This window comes from Protopterus annectens, chromosome 7.part1 (genome assembly GCF_019279795.1).
Source record: "Protopterus annectens isolate FY-2018-M chromosome 7.part1, PAN1.0, whole genome shotgun sequence".
NCBI classification, from domain to species: Eukaryota; Metazoa; Chordata; order Ceratodontiformes; family Protopteridae; genus Protopterus; species Protopterus annectens.
The window spans coordinates 432,563,656-432,580,968 of record NC_056740.1 but is presented as its reverse complement, the minus strand read 5'-3'; positions in this window follow the sequence as shown (position 1 = coordinate 432,580,968).

Sequence of the window (17,313 nt, the reverse complement as noted above, 5' to 3'; positions counted from 1 at the left end):
TGAATCATAATGGGCAGTGATAGCTGGGGCATGGATTTTAATAGAGGAGAAAGACAGGCCACTCTTGAGCAACTCTGCTAGGTAATCCAGGATGAGAGGGATGGAAGGTTGGGAGGTACTGCCCCCTTTTGATTGTTTCCAGGAGAAGAATCTTTTCCATTTCCTGCATATGATTTTCTTGCGCTGGGCCTTCTGGGCTCTGCGATGATGTCCAGGACCTATTTGCTTAACAGGGACTCCTTGTTAGTTTTTAGTGTATAAGCCATGCTGAAAGTTTGAGAGTTTGTAGGTCTGGGTGCTGCACCTTCCCCCACTCCTGGGTCAAGAGGTCTGACATCAGGGGAAGCAGCTTTGGGGGCTGTAAGGTCAGACTGCATAATAAGGGGTACCAATGCTGTTTTGGCCAATCTGGAGCAATGAGGATGGCCTTTGGGCTCTCCTCTCTTATTTTGATCAGAACCTTGGGAATAAGGGGCAGAGGAGGGTATGTGCACACAAAGAGGGAGCTCCAGGAGAAGGTCAAGGTATCCACCTTCCATGCTAGGAGGTGATACTCCCTGGTACATAACTTGTGCAGCTGGTGGTTGAGGTTGCAAGGCAAAGAGGTCTACTTCTGCGGTCCCGACTCCTGGGTGATTTGCAGAAAGATTTCTCTGTGGAGCTGCCATTTGTGAGGGTCAGTACATTTCAGCTTAGGTGGTCTGCCGGTATGATGTTGATCCCTGGTAAGTATTGGGAAATTAGGTGTAGGCCCATGGAGGTGGCTGTAAGCCAGAGACTCATGGCTAACCTGCACAGGGGGTAAGATTGGGTGCCCCCCTGCTTGTTGGTGTACCACATTACTGTGCTGTTATCTATTTTTAAAAGGAGGACCCCTGGCCTGAGATGGGATTGGAAGAAAGTCAAAACCTTTTGCACTGCCATCATTTCTTTCTGGTTGATGTGCAGGTAAAGTTGCTGGGCATTCCAAAGGCCTTGGGTACACTTGCCTTCTAGGTGAGTGCCCCAAGCAATGTCTGAGGTGTCAGTGGTGATGGTCTGGCCAGAAGGGTGGAGGATGAAGGGAAGACTCTTGTTCATAGCCCAGGCCTCTGCCCACCAGAAAAATTCAGCCCTTATAGAATGGATCAGAGGGAGAGTGGTCTCTAGGGACTGAGAGTGCTGACACCAAACGTTCTTTAAGTACCACTGAAGCTGTCTCATACGAAGCCTGGTGAGAGGGAAAAGAAGGATGCAAGATGTCATGTATCCCAGGGCTTGCAGGAACTTCCTCCCCATGAGATGACTTCTGGAAGCCAGCTGGATGAAGTAGAGAGGCAGGAAGCTCTGCTTTTCTGGGGATAGGAAGGCCATTAGGGTTGCTGTGTCTAGCACAGCTCCCAGGAAAACAATTTACCTGGTGGGGTTTTGCTTTGATTTTTTTTCTCGTTGATGGTGAACCCTAGGGAAGTTAGTAGTTTTTTTGACAAAGAGAAGATCCTGGAGCAACTTTTCTTTGCTGTTTGCCTCAATGAGGCAGTCATCCAAGTAAAGGTAAATCTGTATATTTCTCTGTCTGCAGAATGCTATAGCCAGGGCCAAGCATTTGGTGAATACTCTGGGAGCAGTAGATAAGCCAAAGGGCAGTGCAGAAAACTGAAAGTGTTGATAGCCTGCTCTGAAGCGCAGGAATTTTCTGCATGATTCCCTGATGGGGATGTGGAGGTAGGCATCTTTTAGGTCTAGTGTCACAACCCAGGCATTTTGTGTGAGTATAGGCAGGATCTACTGCAAGGATATCATTTTGCATCTGGGGACCACCAAGGAGGTGTTCAGTTTGGATAGATCCAGGGTGGGGTGCCAAATGCCCTCTTTTCTGGGAACAAGGAATAGTCTGGAGTAAAAACATTTTCCTGTTTGATCTGGATGGACAGGTTCTACTGCCCCCTGGGATATTAGAGTTTGGACCTGTTTCAATGTCTCTGCCCACTGGTTTGGGGGAGGTCTGGGTACCCTCTTGGAATAGGGAGTTTGCTGAAGGAGAATCTGTATCCCTGAGAAATGATTTTTAAGACCCATTGGTCCTTGGTTATAGAGACTAAATTGTCCTTGAAGAGGGCAAGCCTTCCTCCTAGTGTTTGATGAGTGAAAGGAGGGCAGAGGGGGGAGGGAGAGTCATTGTGAGTGCTTGCCATAGAAGCTTGGCTTAGAACTCCCTGCCTTAGAGATGGAAGTGGTCCATTCTTTGCTTCTTTGTTGGCCCTGGGATAGGGGCCTGGATGGCCTGTCCCTGCTGGGCTTATCATGGCCCTGTCTGCTAGGTGCAAGGAAGGCCCAGTGCTTAGAGGGAAAGTTCCTGCTGAATCTGGGAGGTTGAACTTGAAAGAAATCTTTTACTATTTGCATAGATTTTGCTTTGTCTTTCATATTTTTAAGCACCTTGTGAAGATTGGGTGAAGACAGGTGAAGCTGTCAGCCTAGTGAGATAGAATTATCTCTCTGTCATCTGGAAATATTAATGTAAACCACAGGTTTGTGTCTTAAATGGTAAAAATAGTGTTACATGTGGAACTGGAAAAAAAATGTAACAACAGTGCACTCTGCTGACCAAGTAAAGCATGTTGTGACCCTTTGATGTTAAAACTCGGAGTCAGTAAGTCTAGAGTGAGGCTTCCTGCCTATTGTTTTAAGGCCAGAGTTAATGGCCAGAATTTGCATGCATAAATGTCCTTTATTGCTCTGGTTCCTGCCCAGAGGTGTAGAATGTAAATGTGGTTTCTGTTAGCCTGGGAATACAGGGAAGTGTGAAGAATGATGTAATGTGAACCAGGAAGGTGATTTTAAAAACAGAGAGAATCACAGAGCATTAAGCATTTTTGTCTTGACTATCCAACTCATCAGCACTGTCTTTCTCTATATGTAAGTTTATCTTAGACTTGTGTTTTCTCTTAGAAATAGCTAGAAACTAGAAAAAGTAGACTAAGTGTTTTTCTGTGATGTCAGAACTGTACTACTGAATTATTTTAAGTATTTCTCTGTGATCTTTGAACTCTTGACAAGCACTGTGTAGTAAAAAGTATTGTTTTGTGTTTTGACTATTTGTTATTAAATATTTCAACTGTGGCTGTTTTTGTAGAGATAATTTAAGCTCTTTAGAGTACTTGCATGCCTTTGGTAAAATTGTACAAAGCCACTCTAATAGCTTTAGCCCTGGGCTATACTACCAAATGGATAATAATATTGCACAGTAATAACTGGACACCCTTTTAAGGGCCTTTGAGTAGCTGATAAATATTAGTGGGTGGTGGCAGCTGGTACTACTATACTCTGGGGAAAAGGGGCTCAGCTGGAGAACCTGTACCAGCCTTCCCCAGGAGTGTCTGTGTGGTTGTATAGACTCTTCTCAAAGTGTGTGTGTGCGTGTGTGTGTGTGTGTGTGTGTGTGTGTGTGTGTGTGTGTGTGTGTGTGTGTGTGTGTGTGTGTGTGTGTGTGTGTGTGTGTGTGTGTGTGTGTGTGTGTGTGTGTGTGTGTGTGTGTGTGTGTGTGTGTGTGTGTGTGTGCTACTTTGGCAGGGACACAAAGCACTGGTTGCTGGAGATTTTAGCTTGCCCACTAGACTGAGATCTGGACCCTATAGCTGTGCCAGTGGGGAGTCTTACTGGGGACCTGGGGAGCAACCAGCCCCGGACTGACTGTGATCTCTGTGTGCTCTTAAGGGAAATTGGACTTTACTGTATTTGTTATTCTTTTCTCTTATATGAGACGCCCCTCACTGGTGTTAGTGGTGAGGATTGAGGCTCCTTTGATTGCTGGGCCAGGGCACGGGCATCACACACCTCTTTTGCTTTTTCACCAAACAGGCGTTCCTTATCTAGGGGTGCATCAATACGTTTAGACTTGACATGATCAGGGAGAGTTTGTCCTTTCAGCCATGCATACCTTCTAATAACAGACCCTGTCACTGCTGCTCTGCTAGAGGCTTCTCGGGCATCATTTATTTATTTATTGCATTTGTTTACCGGGAAAGTCCACTGGGCCTAAAAGAGCCCATTTTCAGTGGAGACCTGGGGAGAAAAGCTCCAACGAGATGCAGAAAAAATATAAACATTAATTAGTACAGAAGTAGAAACAGTGTTACAGATAGTAAATGTAGGAACATACACAGAATATATACATAAAAGCAGGAATCTAGTTTGTTTGATTACAGTAATATATACAGAAAATATACATTAAAGCAGAATTCAATGAATTCAATCAGATTGGTATAAACAGAGATCAGTATTACTGTACCAGTATCAACAAGTGAAGATAAAAATAAATATGGAGAAAGTCATCAGTCACTAGTAGCAAAAGACATAGGAGTTTAGTAATCATATAAGGAGAGTGAAGAGGTTAGGTTATAGAGCAGGAACATAGCCAGGAAGAGTTGAGATGATTTTTCAGAATTTGTTTGAAGGTGGTGGTGCTGCCTGTGTTTCTTATAGAAGGCGGAAGTGAGTTCCATAGTTTGGCGATGGTGAAGGAATAGAGGAGTTGACCAGCAGGTAAGGTGGGCTTATCTACTTTTAGAAGTAGATGATTTTCAGATCTTAGATGCCTGCTGGAATGGTGTTTGGCAAGTAGAGTTGAGAGAGCAGGGCAGTCTGTGGGTCTGTAGATTATTTTGTGTACAGTAGTTAGTTGGGTGAATGAGAGATGGTGGGGGGAGTTCCAGCCACCCTAATTGTTTCAGTGACTTACAGTGGTGGGATGAGAATGTGGCCTTGGTGGCAGATTTTGCTATTCTGTTGTAACACATGGCAAGTTTGGATTTTGTAGAACTTCGGATATTAATGAGGAGAGGGGCACCATAAGGGAGACAGAGTAATAAAAAGGGAGTTGCAAGGGTTTGTCTAGTAGAGGGGCTAAGAAAGTGTTGGTGCCTGTAGAGCATGCCAAGCTTTTGGTGTGTTTTTTTATGTTATTGTTTATGTGTAGGTCAAAGTTAAGGTTTTCATCTATAATAATACCTAGTAATTTAGTGTGTGGGACAACGTCTATAGTGGTATTGTCTTGGGCTTGTATAGTGAAGATTTTTTATCAAATTGAGTGGTTTTCCTAGGAGTAAAAATTACTAGTTTATTTATTTATTTTTTTTTTTGGATTTAGGGCAAGATGATTGTTAAGCATCCAAGGTTCAGTAGATGTGAGGGCATTCTGGGTAATTTTCTGGAGTTCAGAGCTGGAATTTGCAGTGCATATTATTGTAGAGTCATCAGCATACTGGATTATTGAGCATTGTGGAAGAGTGGTGTGAAAGTTGTTAGTAAAGATGCTAAATAAGAGAGGACCAAGTATGAAGCTTGGGATACCCCTGTGGAAGTATTGAGGAAGGGAGAGTAAGATTTCTGCCATTTGGTAGATATCTGCCTATTGGAGAGATAGCTGTAGAACCATTGTAGGGTAGGGGAGAAATGTGGCGAGTGGATAGTTTAGAGAGGAGGATAGTGTGGGAAATGGAATCAAAATCTTTGGAGAGGTCAAGGCAAAATGAAGCAATTATTTTACCAGAATCCCGTACCCGGTTAACTGTATCAAGGAAGGAGAGGAGGGCGGTAGTGGTGCTGTGTCCTGGTCTGAAACTATGCTGAGTGGGTGATAAAATTTGATTTTCATGCAGGTGGTTGAGGAGTCGGGCATGGATGCATTTTTCCAGTATTTTAGAGAGGGGTGAGAGAACTGCTATGGGTCAAAAGTTTGTGGTGTCTGTGTTGGTGCCACCTTTGTGTAAGGGGATAATGAATGCTTTTTTCCAGATGTCTGGGACAAGGGATTCTTTAATTGATCTGTTAATGAGTATGCTGATGGGATAAGCTATAGAGTTTGCAGATAGCTGCAGGAAGTGTGGGGGTAGATTGTTAGGGGCCAGAGTACAGGGTTTTAGCTTCAGTAAAAGTGTTTTTTATTGTGCTGGTGGGTATGGGGGAGAATTTTAGGTTAGGGTTAAGGGTAGACTTGTTTTCTGAGATGATTTGGTCATCAGCTGTCTTGGTGGTGGTGCTGTTAACTGTAGGAAAGGTGGCGGTTAGGTTAGCTATGGTGTCAATTAAGTAGGAACTGAAGAGGGAGGCAAGTTCAATGGGGTTTTTTTGTGGGTCAGGGAATGGGTTGCTTTGAGAGCCTGGGTGTAATAGTTGGCTGATGGAGGACCAGAATTTTTGAGGATTATTTTTATGTTGGCTTTGTAGGTGGAAGTAGTGGTATTTTTTATCAGTGGTTATTAGATGTTTTGCATGGTTACGGAGTTGCTTGTAATGTAGTAGAGTTGAGGGGTCTTTGTTTTTCTGCCATGATTTCCAGATTTTATCCCTTGTGGACATTACTTCTTTGGTGTATTTTGAGAGCCAGCATGCATAGTTATGTTTTATTTGTTTTTGGCGGGTGGGTGCTTGCCTATTTAGGATGTCTAGAAATGTTGAGCTAAAGAATTCAACAGTCTCATTAAGTGGTAGGGATTTGAGGAGTTTTCAGTTTACTTTAGCTAAGGTTTCATTAAATATGGATGGTTGGAACTTAGTCAAATTTCTGGTTGATTTGTATTGGTGTTGGCCTGTGGTTGGAGTAGTTTTACATATGATATATGCTGGGTGGTGGTCACTAATGGTATTAGGCAGTATGCCTGTACTGATGACATTGAAAGGGTGGGACATTAATATCCACTCTATTGTGGAGCCCCAGTTGTAGTTTTTGTGAGGTCTAGTGATGTCTTCAATTAGTTGGGAGAAGTTGTAAAGATTTGTGTTTTTTGAGGGGTTGTTGTGGCCTATATCTAGCCAATTGATATTTACATCACCTAGAATGATGGTTTCATTATCTATATTTTGGGAAGTCCAGGCAAGTATGTTTTCTAATATTTGTATGTTGTTTCCTGGAGGAATGTAAAGAGCAATTATGCAAATGTTTTTATGGTTGTTAAGTTTTAATATAGAGATTAGTACTTCAGCTGGGGAGAAGTTGGGTGTTGGTTTTGAGTAGGGAATTAATGTGCAATTTCTAAGGAAGAGTATTGCTGCACCTTCTCCTCTCTTGTTGGGTCGATCGACTCTCACGCAAGAGTAGCTTGGGGGAAGAAATTCAGTGTCTTTTATATATGATTTCAACCAGGTTTCGGAAGCTGCTACAATATCTTGGTTGTACTTAGAAATCCACGCATGGAGTTCAGGTATCTTGTTTCTAAGGCTTTGGAGATTTTTGGTTGAGAGCATAAGAGATTTTCTAGGTTTGCTGGAGCTGAGGGGGGCTGGGCCTGAGTTGGGTTGTATATCATCACACTGGGAAATAGTGCTTTGGCAAATTGTGTAGGTTATACTTCTCAGTTTTTTCCTAAAAATGGTGTAGTTGCTGCTGGGAATATGATAACGGGAGTGTCTTTGGAGAGGTAGAAGTTTCACTTTGCATAGTACAGAGGTATTAGCTGTAAAGCTAGGGTGGATGTCTGAGTAACTTGATAATTGTGGATTATGGCTGCTGGTTGTACAGGTATGTGCAGGAGGTATGTTGGTTGCCTGGAAAGTTGTGATTATTATTAGGAGAGAGAGTGTAAGTGAGAGAAGCAAGATCAAAGTAATAGTTGTGATGGACATGATGGTGGCTGAGTGCAATGTGATAAAGAATATGAGCAGGACAGAAGTAGTTTAGAGGATGGAGTACTATATGGGCTTATTTAGAAATGGGTGGGGAGTTAGAGTACAATAATGAGGAGGTATGATAGGGGAATAATTAGGGGGGGTTATGGGATAGGTGGAAAAGAAGTATGGGAGGGGTCAGGCTAGGTGTAAGGTTGATGTTATGGGGGAAGGGTGAGGATGGGGGAAGGGAGAACAGCGGAGTGAGCATAGTGAATAGAGCAGGTTCAGCCCCACAGGGAGAAGACCTGAAAAAAATTATCAGTTTAAAGGTGAGTACTGAGCTTAAAATAGCAGTATCTAACAAAAGCTTACCTGAAGTAGCTTTGGAATACTTTAATTTTCACTGCAGGCACATAAACAGGGCTGTTTGGCAGTTTTAGAGAGAGTTGTGATTAGTCTAGAGACTATGCTGAAAGTAAAAGCAAAATTTACTAACGTAAACAGTAAAGGCTTGGATCCATGTATGTGTGTAAGGCTGATTCAAGGTATTGGCCCAATCTAGTGTCAATTGGCTGAAACCCTTCACTGATGTGCATACACCTTTTAAGCTTTAAAACAGCTAACAAAAACTAAGTTGTAATTCACCTGTTACAACAGAAAAGTTGTAGGGTGTCAGATTCTTGCTTTGTGGAGTTTTATTTAGTTATGATAGTCAGCTTCAGTGGATGAAGTGGAAAATGTATATTATAGTTAATTCCAAGTGTGGGTGGGTCACGCAGGAAAGAAACCCATGCAACTGAAAAATTAAATTAAATAAGGTAGAATTAGTGCAAAGATTACAGAATGTGATGTGCAAAGCATGCAAAGTATACAGATAAAAGGTAAAATTGATTATATTGCATACATTATCAGCATTAACATGCAGCCCCTGACTGATAACAGCTGTACAATCCAGCAGTGAATACAGACAGGATATATTGCACAAAGCAGGTATGGCTGTTCTAAGGCAATAATTTTACAGCTAAGTTATACAATATGAACAGTAACATGAACTACACTCAGTCTTCTATAAAAGCAATTAAAAAGTACAGCCTCTGAGCTTTCTAAGAGCAGTAGCATACAACAGGAATGCTTACAGATGCAGCCAGAACACAAATAAGATTTGCAAGCAGTTAAAAGGATGCCTGGCAGATATATAATTAAGCTCTACTATCATGAAATAAGGTAGACATACAAGCAGTCAATCATTTAATACAAGAGCTAGCTCTCAAAGCATATAGGAGTTCTGAACATCAGTTACAACATGGGTTGCCAGATTTCCGACTGGACAGGTAGGGACAAAGTGAAGACTGAAAAAAAAAAAAAAAAAAAAAAAAGGTTTTTCATACATAAATGACTGACAAGGACTTATACTGCATACAGTCGCTTTTTTAATTAGATGTATTTAAAATCCAAATATGCAAATAAGTACATACAATACAGTAGTACTGAAGCAGGAATCACAGTTATTATACATTACAACATTACAAACAGTCACATATTGATTAGATACCATCTAAACATTTTAGTTAAATTCTAATTATAAACATATAATCAAACCACATACATGGAATTAACTACATATACATAATAGTCACACAGTAACAATAATAATAACAATAGTACAGTAGTACACTTTGAACATTTGCAGGAATCACAGTTATTATGCATTACAAACAGTCACATATTGATTAGATACCTTCTAAACATTTTAGTTAAATTCTAATTATAAACATGTATAATCAAACCATATACATGGAATTAACTACATATACATAATAGTCACACAGTAACAATAATAATAACAATAGCACAGTAGTACACTTTGAACATTCTCAGGAATCACAGTTATTATACATTACAAACAGTCACATATTGATTAGATACCTTGTAAACATTGTAGTTACATTCTAATTATAAATATGTATAATCAAACCACATACATGGAATTAACTACATATACATAATAATCACACAGTAACAATAATAATAAAAATAGCACAGTAGTATACTTTGAACATTCGCAGGAATCACAGTTATTATACATTACAAACAGTCACATATTGATTAGATACCTTGTAAACATTGTAGTTACATTCTAATTATAAACATGTATAATCAAACCATATATATGCAAATAACTACATATACAGAATACTCACACAATAATAATAACAACAATAACAGCAATACAGTAGTAACCTTAGAATTAATATTTTGATTTAAATCCACAAAGTTATATAATAACAACAGTTTTATTACAAGTACTTTTCACAGCTTTTAGCTTGTTTCAAAATATATTCACCATCTTTAGTCGATAAAAATGTTCTAAAGTCTTTACAAGTGTAATATAGCAATAACCCACGCCTGGGTGTGGGTAATGTGGGATCTACCCACGGTTGGCGTGGTTTGGTCGCCCGAGGGACCAAACAAAGACAACCGTGGGTAAATCCCGCATTACCCACACCCAAAAGTGGGTTATTGCTATTATACTATGACATTATTTAAGAAAAGAAATAATTACTTTTCTTAAATAATGGCATTGTATAATGTCTCTTTGCTGCCCTTCCACAGCTGTCTGGTATCCGCGGCAGTTCTGATGTACTGCGCATGCCTACGCAGTACATCAGAGCTGCGGCCAAAAGCAAAAGAGAAAGCAAGATCTCCATTGCTTTTTACTGTTTCGCTATGTTAAATGGGTTTAACATAGCAAGACAGTTTTAAAATAAGCAACGGAGATGTCCGTTGCTTATTTTAAAGCTGTCTCGCTATGTTAAACCCATTTAACATAGCAAAACAGTAAAAAGCAACGGAGATCTTGCTTTCTCTGTTGCTTTTTTTTTTTTTTAAACCTGTCTCGCTATGTTAAATGGGTTTAGCATAGCGAGACAGCTTTAAAATAAGCAATTGATATCTCCGTTGCTTATTTTAAAGCTGTCTCGCTATGTTAAACCCATTTAACATAGCGAAACAGGTTTAAAATAAAAGCAACGGAGAAAGCAAGATCTCCGTTGCTTTTTACACACTGTGTCGCTATGTTAAAGGAGTTTAACATAGCGAGACAGCTTTAAAAAAAGCAACAGAGATCTCCATTGCTTTTTTTACAGCTGTGTCGCTATGTTAAACTCTTTTAACATAGCGAGACAGTGTTTTAAAAGAGACTTATACTAATGGAAAAAGTCCGGGCGACCGGACCTTTTTCCATTAGTATAAGTCGATTTACAACGTGCACACTGGCCAAACAGCGTGCACGTTTTGGAATATTAATGGGAGGTCATGGTATAATTAAAATTTTGTTTGACCATTAATTCAGCTTCCACAGTCTTTAACAATAATCTGTTTCTCTCCTTTCTCCAGGCTGCACTCATTATCACAAATTGCATTGGAATGTGGAATTGAGAGTATGTGGGCCACGATTTTGTACAAATTATTGCAAGCAGGATGATCTTTAAAAAATATTATCCATTTCTCATCTATTGTTTTTTTCTCATTTGCTTCAGTCATACTCAGTACAAACTTGTTTAATAAACAGACATCTTCATATAGAAGGTCAGTATTGCAAGTAATATTAAATAATTTTAATTCTTCAATTGACGGGAATTCGATTTTTACATTTGGTTTTAAGGACAAGACATTAATGCATTGAAAATTCTTACTTTCAAAGTCAAACCATTTCTGCAGGTATTTTATCGCTGTGTCAAAAAATGTCTGTGCGTCATTTTTGAAATGGGTTTTTTTTTGTGTCGTCACTGCATTGTAGTAACATTGTTCTAGCAATGCTTCCATAAAAGGCATCATCTTTTTTTTGACTGAGTGACTGCAATACGCCATTCATTATTTCAAAAACATCAATTATTAAAACATCATTGCTTTGAAGTTTTGTTAACGCATTCTGAATAATAGTGCATGCATTTGCAACAAACCCCAGGTATGCTAATGCCAATTCATCACTGAAAAACAATTAAAGAATTTCAGATTTGGATTTTTAACTCAGAAAGTACAATCGTATTGGCTCAAAATTTTTTATTATCCGCTCAATTGCAGGCATCAAAGTGAGCCATCGAGTTGGTACATGGCATAACATTTCAGACCATTCTACTTCTAGCCATTCAAATAATTCTTTCAAGTTGTACAACTCTTTTTGTTGAACTAAATTCATTATAAAGTTTTATAACGATTGACTCTATATCAAAAGTTAACGTTTGTGCAGCTTTTTTAGCAGTATTATGTAGTATGTGACAATTACACCCAATTCCAATTATATTTGAATTAAGGTCTTTTAATTCTGTAAAGACGCTTTGTTTTTTACCAAAATTGACGTTAGCATTGTCGGCTCAGAAAGCTGTTACATTTTGTATTTTTAAATTATTATCTTTTAAAGCCGTTGTTATAGAATCTGCTATACTAACTGATGTCTCGCTTTCCAGTGAGTAGAAGGTTAATAATCTTGTTTGAATGCTGTGTTCTTTGTGAAAATACCATACAATTAATGGGAAGGTTTTTATATTGCCTTTATTTGAGGCGTCGGTACTCACAGAAAATGGCTGGTCATCTTGCAATTCTTTCAAAATAATTCTTTTTGATTCAGGTGCAAGCACATGTGTAATAATTTTTGTTGCTTTAGTTCTACCACAATATTTTTGTTGAATTGTTGAATCTGGGAACAAACAAGAAAAGAGCAATCCTACACAGTCACTGGAAATGTAACTGTGTGAATGCTTCACAGTGTGAAAACAAAAAGCCGTTTCTGCAGCAATAATATCATCTTCTTCCTTTGAATTTTTTGTCATGAAAAATGTTATTTTGGTGGACGTCAAAGCTGCTGAAATATTGCTGGTGTGCACAGTAGACTTCATATGTCATTTGATGTCATTTTCGCCACCATGTCAAATTGAAAATGACATATTATTGCACATCGAGCATATAGCATATCCTTCTCGTAACCAGGAATATTTTTTCATCCAATCAGTGTTAAATTTCACAAGCCTTTTTATTTTGTTTGAAGGAGTATTATCAACATCTTCGGAAGTACTCATCTATATAATGATGAAAAGTTTTTACATGTTAAGATATTTTTAATAGAATGTAGAAATCGACTATGAACAAGCAACATATACCAGGCTGGGTGTTGTGAACTCAACAAAAAAGTCGTAAAATAACACCACTAAGCACAGAGACAGAGTCCAAGTTGATTTTACTTTTTAGTGTAGTTAAACTGCAATAGTCACTATTCAATGTTTCTTAATGTAAAACTGGTTTTGAGAACTCAAGTGTAGTACCAGATGCTTTACAACAAAAGGCAGAACTCCTGCAGTATCTTGATCCTTAGAAATAAGTTCACAGACTTCTACATAGAAAAACTTTGCAAAACTCAGAACAGCTTTTGCAGTATCAGAGGAGGTTAGGATGTACCTCACCAGATTTGTATAACTGGAGCTGTAAACACTCTAGAGGCTTCCAACAAAGAGAATTCTACATTTAAAATCCCTAAGCTACCAGAAAAGACTAAAAGCACTGTCTCCCTGGCCTTGAGTGTCTTACAGACTCTTCAGAGGAAATCAATGCCTTGCCTTCCACACAGTCAGGCGACCCAGCAGTCAAAGACCTTTTGTACCTTCACAAATCAAACAATCCCAAAAATATCAGAACATCAGATCTAAACCAGCTTTAACAGAGCAGTAACACAAGGTGGAGAGACAAATTAGTTACTCAGAATTTTCAAAACCTCTGGAATAGACTCGCTCTTCAGATAAAGCAGTGTAATACACTACCTTCTTTCAAATGGGACCTGGATAATTGAATGAGTATTCATAAATTCAATCTAGGCATGACTGGCACAAGACAACCCTCCTCAAAAAGGGGGTTACAACAATCTAGGGTGGGGAACTGACATGGCATAATGGTTGCAAGACTCAGTAGCCTTAAACTTCTTGTGATAACATTAAATGCACTTAAATGGGGAAGACATCCCTGATCAGTATCAGCAAGAAACTACGTTCCCTTGTAAAATCATCCAAGGCTAGCTTCAAAAGAAAAATTGCCATGGACTCCAAAGATAACCACAAGGCATTCTTTAGCTATGTCAAGAATCTAAGTGGCAATTCTCAGATCTGCTCAGAGTTGGTGCAGAATGGCACAAAATACACTGAACTGACCGATACAGCCAACATCTTGGCATACAGGTTCAGTGCAAACTTCACCCGCCTCTCACCCCCAAAAGGGCCCATAACTATACCAGAAGAATGTAGTGCCCCTGAAATCACAGACACTCAGGTTAAAACAGCCCTCTCCAAAGCCAAAAACACAGCATCAATGGGACCGGATGGTGTCCCAGGCTGCATCCTACATGAGCTCAAAGATGAACTAACCTCTCACTTAAACACACTGTTTAAACTCAACCTCTCCACAGGCTACGTGCCCACAGAGTGGTGCACAGCAATGGTTATTCTGCTCCACAAAAGGTGGAGTCAGAACGGACCCCAGGAACTATCGCCCTATAAGCCTGACTAGCTTGGTATGCAAAGCTATGGAGTGCATCATCATGGATCTCATTAACAGAGACATTGGGAACCTCCAAACACTGGACCCTACCCAGTTTGGCTTTGTTAAGGGCAGATCATGCCTCCTAAACCTGGTGGACTTCTTTGAGACAGTTACCAAGGCTATAGATGAGGGAAGGGTGGTCCACACAGCCTACCTAGAGCTCACAAAGGCTTTCAACACCATTCCCCACTCAGGTATTATAACAAGCTCACCAGCCTGAACATAAACCCCTACGTCATGAGACGGGTTGCCAACTGGCTCACGGACACATAACCCACATGATAAGAGTTTGGGAGCTAGGTCTGACTCTAAACCGGTTACAAGTGGCATTCCCCAGGGCTCAGTCTTAGGACCCCTCCTGTTCGGCATATACTTCTTAGAGGTACAGGCAAGCACAGGAGGATTATGGCTGACCAAGTTCACAGATGACTGCAAACTAGGGGCTATAATTGACTCTCCGGCTGACACAGACATCCTCCAAAAGGGTCTCACTGAGACAGACACCTGGTGTGAAAACCATGGCCTCAAGCTAAATGCCAAAAAATGCATAGTCATCCCCTTTGGAAAAAACAAAGTACCCACAAACTACCACATAGGTGGTAGCCCCCTAAATACGGAAAACGTAATAAGGGATCTGGGGACCCAAGTAGATAGTAACCTCTCCTTTGATAATGGTTATAAAATCCTTCTATGTGGCCCACCTAATCACAAAAGGGTTTTCATCCAGATCGAAAGAGGTCATTGGGTCCCTCTATGCATCACTCATCATCAGACCCATGTCACCCATCATAGAGTACAATGCCCCATTTGGGATGATCATGTACCTTAGTTACAATAAGACACCTACAACTGCAAAGACCACAGAAGTACCTCACCAAGAGGATCACTGGCCTCAAGTAGATGCCCTATGCAGCTCGAATGACCCAAACCAATAAGCAAACAGCACAATATAAATTTAACATACACAGAAGTAAAATACATTTCAATACTTAATCAAAATTAAATAAATAAAATACATAATGTTCCACAGAAGAACATAAAAATAGATAGGGAATCTAACAGAGTTACGGAGATAAATGATTCTTAGTTAAAGCATAATGTAAATACTTTGAGTGGAATCATATAGCATAAATCAAACAATTAACACAATTAACACTTACATCCACCTAAATTTGACCTATACAAGTAACTACAGCACAGCAACAACTTTGTAACAGCCTCCATATTTCATCCTTTCCTGTACTTTCAAGGTACTCCATCCTTCAAATGCTTTAACTGTCCCTATATATGTCTACTGTTCCTTTCCTTTCTCCAGTCACAGTCTAAGAAACAACCCAAAAGTCTAAGAAGCCCTTTAAATAAGAATTGTATCATGTCACAATGTGTTGTCATATAGAGTAATGTTTCATGTGCAAATTGGTTCTGAGAGTTGACCTACTTTATCACATAGTGGCTTATTAAGGTTAACATATTTAAACAAGAGTATTGAGCTCAATGTTAATTTGTTAAGTCACAGTTCTTTACTTTTTTTTTTTGCTGGTTCAGTGGTTAAGCAATCATTATTTCATGACTGACACTAGTCTGAGTAAGTTTCTCTTAGCAATGTTTCTTAGATGGGTAGAAATCTTACTGTGTGCATTTCTAAGTTATGTATTAGGATATTATCAGCTTTTTTTATATAACACTGGCACGCTGCTTAAGTTATCAATTAGCCTATTAAGAGGAGATATAATATATACTTAAATTACAACCATGTGCTTGCCTCTGTCACATTATCACATATACAATCGTAAACAGTTATTATTTCTCTGGCTGGCTGCATGCTCAGCCTCAGCCTCTAATACTGTTGTCTTTGGGCTGAAAAGCCTGAACATGAGAATTGGGCATTTGGATCTGTGCTCCCGAGCCTGATTAACAGTTTAACACACAAATAAATAAATAAATAGTCTCTCCATTGAATAACGCAATGTAATACTACAAATACAATATGTAAGGTTTTACTCAACTCACTGTGTAAGTGGGTAGCTCGCTCATAGTAGCTAGCATCGATTTGCATCATCGCATGACACAGCAGAGCAGAATGCAGAACGGAACATGTAGCAGCCTTATCACGCCCACCCACATACAGGATGACGAGAAACCTGCGGAAAAAGGGTACGTATGTACGTACAAGACAAGTGCACAGCCAGGCAACATACAGGAAGTCACACGCACTTCATCACCAAATTCGCCATCGGAATTTTTACAGCTTAAACGGGACCCGGGATTTCTGTGTTGATCTTGGGACAATCCCGCTGAAATAGGAACGTCTGGCAACCCTGGTTACAACTCAGCACCATCAAATGACTCAACAGTTAATAGAAATACCCAAATAAATCAGAAGTTAAACAGTAATAAGACAGTAATTAATATATATCAACTCTAACAGAAATGTAGCACTGCTCTACTTACTAGCTGTGCATGCACAACGAACAGAGGGGTAGAGAACCTAAAGCAGTTATAGGATGGAAAATAAATATGAGTTATGTAGGTGAGAGATGGTTTAAAGATGGCGCCAGAGAAGGGGACTGACTATTGAAGATAATCAGGGGGTGGGGCTGGGGGTGGGAGTAGCAGACAGGGAATGGAGTAGAGAGCAGTTAGAACAGGATTAGCCAGGAACTTGTGTCCCTCCTCACAGGGAGAAGACTTGAAAAAAATTATCAGTTTAAAGGTGAGTACTGAGCTTAAAATATCAGTATCTAACAAAATATCCACATTGAAATGAGTGTTTGGCCATTTGACAAGCAGAGTGTAGCAATTCTGCCAGCTCTTTTGAGTTGGCACTGTCAGGAGCGGTAGCAATCTTCTGTTTTAATTGTTCCAAAGTGTGTTGATATTTTAGCATATGGACATATGGATTTGACAACTGAGTGCTCTGATACCTAAGGTTGCAGAGGTATATACTTTCTTAACCCATCTGCCCAGAGTCTGGAGTCTTTGACAGAAGGAAGAGGATTATTGGCAGAACTAGTCTTAGCTCCTTTGGGCCCCTGTATAATGACCTCAGGGTCTGCAGCAGGATTCCTGTACAGGTATTTGTGAGAATCCGGTACTCTGTAGTACCTGTCAGGTTTAGTTGGAGCAGGAGGCAGGTCATCAGGG